Genomic DNA, 11,552 nt, shown 5'->3' with positions numbered 1-11,552 from the left:
AATGTCTTTTTCTCTACAAAAGAAAAAGGACACTAAACTCTCGAAACTACTACCTGCCACAAGGGGCCACAACAGTGGTTCCCGTAACCCACCCAGCAATATTGTTAATCTGTCCAACTATACTCTTAGCCCAGCAGAAGAATCTGTCCTATCTCGGGGCCTCTCCTTTTGCCCCTCCACCCCCACAAACATGATACGGTTCTGTGGTGACCTAGAATCCTATTTTCGACGTCTCCGACTCAAGGAATATTTCCAACACATCTCTAACCAATGTATTAAAGCACAGGGACCTTCCTACCAACACTACAAAAAGAAGGATTCTGGGTGGACCCCTCCTGAAGGTCGAAATAACAGACTGGACTTCTACATAGAGTGCTTCCGCCGACGTGCACAGGCTGAAATTGTGGAAAAGCAGCATCACTTGCCCCATAACCTCAGCTGTGCAGAACACAATGGCATCCACAGCCTCAGAAACTACTCTGACATCATAATCAAAAAGGCTGACAAAGGAGGTGCTGTCGTCATCATGAATAGGTCGGAATATGAACAAGAGGCTACTAGGCAGCTCTCCAACACCACTTTCTACAAGCCATTACCCACTGATCCCACTGAGAGTTACCAAAAGAAACTACACCATTTGCTCAAGAAACTCCCTGAAAAAGCACAAGAACAAATCCGCACAGACACACCCCTGGAACCCCGACCTGGAGTATTCTATCTGCTACCCAAGATCCATAAACCTGGAAATCCTGGACGCCCCATCATCTCAGGCATTGGCACCCTGTCAGCAGGATTGTCTGGCTATGTAGACTCCCTCCTCAGGCCCTACACTACCAGCACTCTCAGCTATCTTCAAGACACCACTGACTTCCTGAGGAAACTACAATCCATCGGTGATCTTCCTAAAAACACCATCCTAGCCACTATGGATGTAGAAGCCCTCTACACCAACATTCCACACAAAGATGGAGTACAAGCCGTCAGGAACAGTATACCCGATAATGTCACGGCTAACCTGGTGGCTGAACTTTGTGACTTTGTCCTCACCCATAACTATTTCACATTTGGGGACAATGTATACCTTCAAATCAGCAGCACTGCGATGGGTACCTGCATGACTCCACAGTATGCCAACATTTTTATGGCTGACTTAGAACAACGCTTCCTTAGCTCTCATCCCCAATGCCCCTACTCTACTTGCGCTACATTGATGACATCTTCATCATCTGGACCCATGGAAAAGAAGCCCTTGAGGAATTCCACCAAGATTTCAACAATTTCCATCCCACCATCAACCTCAGCCTGGACCAGTCCACACAAAAGAGATCCACTTCCTGGACACACGGTGCTAATAAGCGATGGTCACATAAATACCACCCTATATCGGAAACCTACTGACCGCTATTCCTACCTACATGCCTCTAGCTTTCATCCAGATCACACCACACGATCCATTGTCTATAGCCAAGCTCTACAATATAACCGCATTTGCTCCAACCCCTCAGACAGAGACAAACACCTACAAGATCTCTATCATGCATTCCTACAACTACACTACCCACCTGCTGAAGTGAAGAAACAGATTGACAGAGCCAGAAGAGTACCCAGAAGTCACCTACTACAGGACAGGCCCAACAAAGAAAACAACAGAACGCCACTAGACATCACCTTCAGCCTCCAACTAAAACCTCTCCAACGCATCATCAAGGATCTACAACCTATCCTGAAGGACGACCCATCACTCTCACAGATCTTGGGAGACAGGCCAGTCCTTGCTTACAGACAGCCCCCCAACCTGAAACAAATACTCACCAGCAACCACACACCACACAACAGAACCACTAACCCAGGAACCTATCCTTGCAACAAAGCCCGTTGCCAACTCTGTCCACATATCTATTCAGGGGACATCATCATAGGGCCTAATCACATCAGCCACACTATCAGAGGCTCGTTCACCTGCGCATCTACCAATGTGATATATGCCATCGTGTGCCAGCAATGCCCCTCTGCCATGTACATTGGTCAAACTGGACAGTCTCTACGTAAAAGACTAAATGGACACAAATCAGACATCAAAAATTATAACATTCAAAAACCAGTTGGAGAACACTTCAATCTCTCCGGTCACATGATTACAGACCTGAGAGTGGCTATTTTTCAACAAAAAAACTTCAAAAACAGACTCCAACAAGAGACTGCTGAATTGGAATTAATTTGCAAACTGGATACTATTAATTTAGGCTTGAATAGAGATTGGGAGTGGATGAGTCATTACATAAAGTAAAACTATTTCCCCATGTTATTTCTCCCCCCACCCCACCCCCCACTGTTCCTCAGACGTTCTTATAACTGCTGGAAAGAGCCCACCTTGATTATCACCACAAAAGGTTTTCCTCCTTCCCCCCCTCCCTCCTGATGGTAATAGCTCATCTTAAGTGATCACTCTCCTTACAGTGTGTATGATAAAACCCATTGTTTCATGTTCTCTGTGTGTGTGTATATAAATCTCCCCACTGTATTTTCCACCGAATGCATCTGATGAAGTGAGCTGTAGCTCACGAAAGCTTATGCTCAAATAAATTTGTTAGTCTCTATGGTGCCACAAGTACTCCTTTTCTTTTTTGCGAATACAGACTAACACGATTGCTACTCTGAAATAAGCAACACAGTGTCTACACTGAGATTGTGGCATTCTAACTTTGTCGCGAAAAGCTCTATGCCTCTCCTCCAGTGAGCTTGGGCTAGCTGACAGTATGGGGCAGGGCACTGAGGCTGGCGGGACAGGAAACACTCACTGGGCTGGGGGGCAGGCGGTGCCGGGATGGGGCAGGGGCAGGTACCTGTCAGTCTCCAGCACTCGGGCTATGCCAGGGCCAGCAGCCTCTTTACCTCGGAGTTTCCCCCGTTTACCCAGGGGCCACTCCTCCTCTCAGGCTCCCCAGTCGCTGCCGCCGCGGCTGCCCGGGAGGACGCGGGCAGGGGGCGCTGCCACGGAGAAGACGCAAGGGGCCGGGCTCGGCTGGGCCCTGCACCTGCTGGCCAAGAGCAGCAGGAACTGGGCGCCGCTCAGGGGGAGCCAGGTGGCCCCAAGCCCAGGGCACCTATGCTCCCCGCCTGCCCCTGCTGCTGCGGAGGCTGCTGCCGCCCTGGGCTTGGGCCGCCCGGTTCCCCCCGAGCGGCGCCTGGTTCCTGCTGCTCTTGGCTGGCAGGTGCGGGGCCCAGCTGAGCCCGGCCCCTTGCGTATCCTCTGCGGCGGCACCCCCCCGCCCGCGTCCTCCCAGGAGGCTGTGGCAACAGTGGCCAGGGAGCCTGAGAGTAGAAGTGGCCCCTGGGCAAGCGGGGGAGACTCCCAGGTGAAGAGACTGCTGGCCCTGGCATGGCCCAACTGCTGGAGACTGACAGGTACCTGCCCCTAAGCAATAGTGTAAAAAATTGCAAATCTGACATCAAGAATTATAACATTCAAAAACCAGTCGGAGAACACTTCAGTCTCCCAGGTCACTCAATAACAGACTTAAAAGTGGCAATTCTTCAACAAAAAAACTTCAAAAACAGACTCCAATGAGAAACTGCCGAACTGGAATTAATTTGCAAACTGGACGCCATCAAATTAGGCCTGAATAAAGACTGGGAGTGGATGGGTCACTACAAAAACTAATTTTCCCCTGCTGATACTCACACCTTCTTGTTAACTGTTTGAAATGGGCCACCTTGATTAAATTGGCCTCATTAGCACTACAAAAGTGATTTCCACCCCTTCTTGTCAACTGTTGAGAATAGCCCACTTCCACCTTAATTGAATTGACTCGTTAGCACTGACTCCCCACTTGGTAAGGCAACTCCCATCTTTTCATATGCTGTGTATTTATTCCTCTCTACTGTATGTTCCACTCCATGCATCTGATGAAGTGGGTTTTGGCCTACGAAAGCTTTTGCCCAAATCAATTAGTTAGTCTCTAAGGTACAACAAGGGCTCCCTGTTGTTTTTGAAATGTAATGGGATAGCAACCAACAGGTTATAGATAAGTGAAAACAATACCGTTAACATTTCACACAAGTGAATTGGCCTGATTACACTAAATTACCTTTTGACACTTCTTTGGTGTCAAAAGGTAAGTGAAAACAATACCGTTAACAATTCACACAAGAGAATTGGCCTGGTTACACTAAATTACCTTTTGACACTTCTTTGGTTTCTATTAGCATACAAGTGAATTAGTCTAAATGCACACCAATACACTTAACACTTCTTTGATATTAACATACAGGTGAATTGGTCTATGTCCCTGGCCTGAGCTGGTGTGTCAGCATTACAGTCAGTTATTCTATTGTGCTAAAGTCTGGGCTCTTAAGATATAAATAGATGCACAATAAAAAGTGCTAATGAATGCACTTGGAGTAGTGTGCTGAAACAGGGCATGATGATCTTTGAGACAGACTGAACTGAAAGATGTTTTGTTTCCTTAGACCCTTGTCTTTATAAGATCCAGTGCTCACGGACATTCAGTTCCTTTTACCTTGGTTACCAAAACACAGGGGCAACACAAACAGGTTATTTCCTGGCACACAGCATAGGTAAAATCACAATGGCCTGTCTCCTAAAATGAACTGGTAGATGAGAAAATACCACATATACTGAACAGTCTACACCATCAGATCTAATTAGAGATCCTGGCTCTCATCTTCAAAGCCATTAATGGGCTAGAGCTCAATTAACTACCTAAAGGCCCTCTTCCTCCTTCTTCACCTCTCCAAGAATATTGTGATCAACAGAGATGACATAGCTACTAGACACAACTGGTTCAGTCCTCGGACCTAACCAAGCTGCACCCAGTGAAGGTTTTTTTAATTTAATCAATTTTTAAAAATGTAAATTGGATTTTTTTTATTTAAATTAAATATGTTTTTATTTTAATAATAAACCTATTTAAAATTAAAATTGAAACTATGACAACCTATATCAAGACCTAAATATACTATAATCTCTTAAAATAATTGAAATTAAATAATAAATATTCAAGCAGTACATGTTTGCTGCTGAAATTTTAAAGAAAGTCAAACCATTCAGCTGGTGAAAGGTTTTCCTCCTTCCCCCCCCCCCCCCGCTGCTGGTGATGGCTTATCTTAAGTGATCACTCTCCTTACAGTGTGTATGATAAACCCATTGTTTCATGTTCTCTGTGTGTGTGTGTGTGTGTGTATATAAATCTCTCCTCTGTTTTTTCCACCAAATGCATCCGATGAAGTGAGCTGTAGCTCATGAAAGCTTATGCTCTAATAAATTTGTTAGTCTCTAAGGTGCCACAAGTACTCCTTTTCTTTTTGCGAATACAGACTAACACGGCTGCTACTCTGAAACCTGTCATTCAGCTGGTGTAAGTCACTTGGCTAAGCATCTGGCAACAGGGTTTGTTGAAGTGCTAAACCAGCTTTGGACAGCAGTATCCTCTTCTGCAGATGCAGAGAGAATATTTTCTTCATTTCAGCTTATTCAATTAGTTCAGTTCAGTGACAAATTCATTCAAAGTTGAGTTGAAAAAGCAGAAAAGCTTGTTTTTCTCTTCCAAACTACACACAAAAATTAGGTTTGAGAGGGTGAGATCTACTAGTTCTAAAATCCTGAAGGACATGGTGACCACAAAGAATCAGTTCAGGAAATGCCTCTAAGGGGCCATTTCCTGCAACTGGTGATTACCCAGTGCGCAAGGCAGTCTATATCTCCTCCCACCCTTTATATGACCCAGCATGCCAGTCCTATGTCATTTAAGGTTTCCTCCTCACTCCTAGAACAATCTCCAGCGGGCTATTTAAGTCAGGTCCCCAGGCCCTTCACAGCCACTGGAACTGGGATCAGAATCTGGCTCAAATGCTCTTAATGAAGAGTTTCAGAGTAGCAGCCGTGTTAGTCTGTATTCGCAAAAAGAAAAGGAGTACTTGTGACACCTTAGAGACTAACAATTTTATTTGAGCATAAGCTTTCGTGAGCTACAGCTCACTTCATCGGATGCATTCAGTGGAAAATACAGTGGGGAGATTTATCTACACACACAGAGAACATGAAACAATGGATTTTATCATACACAATGTAAGGAGAGCGATCACTTAAGATGAGCTATTACCAGCAGGAGGGGGGAGGGGAGGAAGAAAACCTTTAGTGGTGATAATCAAGGTGGGCCATTTCCAGCAGTTGACAAGAACGTCTGAGGAACAGTGGGGGTGGGGGGGGAATAACATGGGGAAATAGTTTTACTTTGTGTAATGACCCATCAGCTCCCAGTCTCTATTCAAGCCTAAATTAATTGTATCCAGTTTGCAAATTAATTCCAATTCAGCAGTCTCTCGTTGGAATCTGTTTTTGAAGTTTTTTTGTTGAAGAATAGCCACTCTTAGGTCTGTAATCGAGTGACCAGAGAGAATGAAGTGTTCTCCGACTGGTTTTTGAATGTTATAATTCTTGACGTCTGATTTGTGTCCATTCATTCTTTTATGTAGAGACTGTCCAGTTTGACCAATGTACATGGCACAGGGGCATTGTTGGCACATGATGGCATATATCACATTAGTAGATGCGCAGGTGAACGAGCCTCTGATAGTATGACTGATGTGATTAAGCCCTATGATGGTGTCCCCTGAATAGATACGTGGACAGAGTTGGCAACAGGCTTTGTTGCAAGGATAGGTTCCTGGGTTAGTGGTTCTGTTGTGTGGTGTGTGGTTGCTGGTGAGTCTTTGCTTCAGAGAGGATGCATGGAATGACTGGGTAAAATTAACCTGGCCTTATTTCATGAGTAGAGCAAGAGAGATGAATGAAGGCCTTGGAGTTTTATTCTCAGACTCCAGTGACTGTTTCAGCTTTGAATGTAAGCCATTATCTAACATCAGGGGATGGACAGGGGCTGTTTTGCTGAAAGCAGTGCTTACTCACAGTTATTGTGAGCTTGTGTGTCTCACACCTTTGTAACCCCCTCCTCCTGCTTTATGTCCTTCTGGATGCTGTCAGGAGTGAGGGGAGACAAGGACATCTCTCCCAGGTGTTGAGCAGTGAGGAGACAGCGAAGCCTCCTGAAAAGAACATGGGCAGAACATAAGAACGGCCATACTGAGTCTGACCAAAGGTCCATCTAGCTCAGTATCCTGTCTACTGACAGTGGCCAATGCCAGGTGCCCCAGAGCGAATGAACCGAACAGGTAATCAGCAAATGATCCATCTCTTGTTGCCCATTCCCAGCTTCTAGCAAACAGAGGCTAGAGTCACCATCCCTGTCCATCCTGATTAATAGCCATTGATGGACCTATCCTCCATGAACTTACCTAGTTCTTTTTGAACCCTGTTAAGACTTGGCCTTCACAATATCTTCTGGAAAGGAGTTCCACAGGATGACTGTGCGTTGTGTGAAAAAATACTTCCTTTTGTTTGTTTTAAACCTGCTGCCTATTAATTTCATTTGGTGACCTCTAGTTCTTGTGTTATGAGAAGTAAATAACACTTCCTTATTTACTTTCTCTACACCGATCATATCCCCCCGCAGTCATTCCATATCCCTAATTGTTTTTGTTGCCCTTTTCTGGACCTTTTCAATTCCAATATATCTTTTTTGAGATGGGGAAACCATATCTGCACGCAGTATTCAATATGTTTGCATAACATGGATTTATATAGAGGCAATATGATATTTTCTGTCTTATTCTCTATCCCTTTCTAAATGATGCCCAACATTCTGTTCGCTTTTTTGACTGCTGCTGCACATTGAGTGGATGTTTTCAGAGAACTATCTACAATGACTCCAAGATCTCTTTCTTGAGTGGTAACCGCCAATTTAGACCCCAGAGCATGAGGTTACTGGGATGGTCTCACGGTGGAGAGAGACAGGAGGTTAAGTCACAATTGATCATTATAATGGGGGATGCGGGATCCTCCCAGCACACTTTGCACCCTCTTGCTCCATTGAGGAAGTGTTGTTTGACGATTAGAGTAGGGGCCCTGGAATGTGAGCCAGGTTTCTCAGTTTTGATTCCTGTCTCTGCCTGTATGAAGAAAGGCAGCTGAGCTGCACTGGTGAAATCAGACAGTTGAGGCAGGCAGTATCTGCAAATGCTAACACACTACATAAGAGAGTCAGCGAGAGGTGAGTGATGGGCTTAGTTGGGCTGAGCAAGAGCAGGGAGAATGAGTTAGTGACACTCTCAAGGGCCCTGGCCACTCCCTCCACAGCTCTTGCTGCCCATTTTGGAGGTTGCACTGGCCTATTCTGTGTCCCCCTAGTACATAGCACCTTGCTTGTACTTTGTGTCCCCTTTGGGTGGATTTTCTACCAGCATGGGCCCACTCTCTGGATTTTGCTGGCTTCTGTTGACAGAAGCACAGTGCAGCAAGCCTGAGATCTCTCAGTAAAACCTGGAACATGGTTTTCTAAGCATGGTTAGATGGTTTTCTAAGCATGCTAAGTACACTATGGGAGAGGAGAAGGTTGTCTCAGCCAATATTATAAAGGATATTCCTTCTGCTTCTAAATCCAGTAGCTTGGACATTAAGACCAAACCACTTGTCCTAGTAAGCCTCTTACTTATTGCTTGAACAGTGCCCAGCTCACACTGTCTTTTAAATGCAGCAGAGACACACAAGTGCCAGTGTTGTGTGCTGTATGCTTTTATTACAGAGCATCAGACATTCTGCCAGATGCTATTCAGTAACACAAGGCCTAATTACAGAAAACAACAACAGAGGGGACTGTCCCATGTTCAGAACCCATATATTGCAAAGCCAGCTCTTAAAAAAAAAGACAAAAAAAAAAAGACCTCCAAAATAGATTTTTGAATCATAGCAGGAGGAGCAGGGAGAATGGCTAGGGAAGGGCAAACAGCTAAAAGAAATAATAGTGCAGCAAGATTCAGATTTATAAGGATCTTATTAGCCCTAATTAAGGTGGAGTAATAGATGCCGTCGTTCACCTATGGGCTCTGCTTGTCATGATAAAAGCCTCACAAGATGAACTCAGGGAAAGGTAAAGTCCACAGTAGTTTTCTCAAGAGAGGTATTCCCTAGAAGTGTTTTCCCATGGGCATTTTATCTAAAGGTATTTTAGGGCTTGTCTACACTTGCAAGTTAGAGCACATTAAATCAGCTGCGGGCACCCTAACTCCTGAGGTATAGACGCTGGCAAGGCATGTAAAGCACCCAGACTCCATGGCTGGAGCACCCCTGGTAATCCATCTCCACGAGAAGCATAGAGCTTGCTGCGCCCCGGCTGGAGCACTGTGGTGCCAGTGTGGACGTCCTGGTCTACTAATGCACTCTGATCGGCTTCCAGGAAGTGTCCCACAATGCCTTTTCTAGCCACTCTGGTCATCACCTTGAAGTCTACTGTCGTGCCCTCAGCTGACCAACTGTCAGACCCGCCTTTAAATTCTCTGAGAATGCTGAAAGTCCCCTTCCTGTTTGCTCAGCTAGGCATGGAGTGCTCTCAGCATATCTTTCCAGGTGACCATGCCTACACGTGCCAGGCAATCCTCAGTATGGAGCAATGGCAAGGTGCTGGACCTCATCAGTGTCCAGTCCCAGCTGTGCTCCAGCCATAGAAATTACAATACCTATGGGGAGATATTGAGGGCCACGATAGAAAGGGGCCATGACCCGGGATGCACAGCAGTGCAGGGTTAAAGTGAAGGAGCTGCGGAACACCTACCACAAAGCACTGGAAGCAAACTGCCACTCTGGTGCTGCCCCCGGGACCTGCTGGCTCTACAAAGAGCTGGACACACTTGGGGGTGACCCCACCTCCACTCTGAGGAGCACGATGGACACTTCAGAGGCCTTGGCAGCTCAGAGTGCAACAAGGCAGGAGGAGGAAAACGGGAGCAAGAGTGCTGAGGAGGAGGGGGGCCCAGATCCAGAGGATGGCACGGCATCCCTAGATGCATGCAGCCAGGAGTGGTTTTCAAGCCAGGAGGAAGGTAGCCAGTTGCAGCGGACGGTGCTTGGGGAAGAACAAACAGCTGATGAGGTGCCCGGTAAGCGGCTTTTATTTTGAGAAGGGAGTTGTTGAGTGCAGGCTGTTGGGATGAGGAGGGTTGCAGAAAGAAGGGTTAGGGCTGCATGCATGTCTAGATGTGGAATAGGGCATTGATGTGCTCTCTCACATTGTGGTAATCGGCCTCAGTGATCTCATCGAAGGTCTCATGCAGAAGCTGGGCAATCCGCTTGCGCAGGTTCCTTGTCCGAGCTACTGTGCTCCTTGTCCCAGTAAGGCTAACATGTCCGTGCCACTGTGCCGCGAGGGGCGGGGGGGATCACTGCTGCACACAGGCAAGCCACATAAGGGCCAAGTCGGAAGCCGCATTGTTGCAGAAGACCCTCCTTTGCTTCCCAGGTCACCCTCAGCAGCGAGATATCTTCCAGGATGAACCCATCCTGTGGAAAATGTGGGGACAGTGTTGAGTATAGGGACCCCTGGCAGCTGTTGGCTCTTCTCAAGGCACAGGACCCCAGAGGACAGTACAGCCCTGGAACAATCAGTCCCTTCTGCCCCTGTGCTTATTTCACCACTTCGGGGCTCGTGGGTTATGTGCGCTCACCTTGGGACAGGCAGTTTGTGCTATTGTGTGAACCGTGCTTGTCTATAAGTTTGGCCAAATCATTGCTCTGTCTAGTGTGAACAATGTTGCCTCTGTTAAATGTTGCATTTTGTCTTTACAGATGCAACCTGGAGATCCCAGCCATCCTTGTTATCAATGGCTGAAAGGCTGCAAAGACTCAGGAAGTGGCCACGAAGAAGCAAGGAGAACCTTCTGCATGAAGTCATGCAGCAGTCCCTTACTGTAAATAAAAAAGTATAGGAGTGGCTGGAGACGGAAAGGAGGGTCCGCCAGGAGAATGCAGATTGCCGGCACCAAAGCACGGCTCCTAAGCATTATGGAGTGCCAAGTAGACTCGATGCAGGGACTCATAGCACTGCATATGGAGCAGATCTGCGCCCCCCCTTCCCTCCCCGCAGCCCTTGTCCCAAAACTCTTTCCCTTGCGCCCCCATCTACCGCCAATCCAATTTCCCCAGCATCCGGTTTCTTATCGCCACCAGCTGCCTCCAACACCTTTAGCTTCACCGGCCAGCCCTGAAAACTATGACCCTTACCCACTGCACTCAATCCCCATCACCATGCATTTTAGCTAGCCTGAAGTGCAGCACTCATTGCACGGCACTCCAGACAGGAAGGCTGAGTATGATAACAGGACATACGCAAATCTGTGATTGTTCAGTTCCCCACCCCGCTCCCTTCCCTCCTCCCATATAGCACAGATGTGTCATGCCATGTGTGTTTCTCTAGCAGTTGTGTTTCTTTTCAATAAATGAATTTTTTGGTTTTGGAAACATTCTTTATTGCATTAAGTAAAAGATACCGTAGCCCAGGAAAGCAACAGGCACTGTTAGTCAGTGCGTCATACGTAGCAAACACAGGTGCCTACTAGCATTGGAACCACTGCACTTCACTCCCGTGCAGGGCACCAAACGTTACTGGTGACTTTCAACATCGAATTGCTCCCTCAAGGCATCC

Source organism: Dermochelys coriacea, chromosome 8, assembly GCF_009764565.3.
Source record: "Dermochelys coriacea isolate rDerCor1 chromosome 8, rDerCor1.pri.v4, whole genome shotgun sequence".
NCBI classification, from domain to species: Eukaryota; Metazoa; Chordata; order Testudines; family Dermochelyidae; genus Dermochelys; species Dermochelys coriacea.
This window is presented reverse-complemented; position numbering follows the sequence as displayed.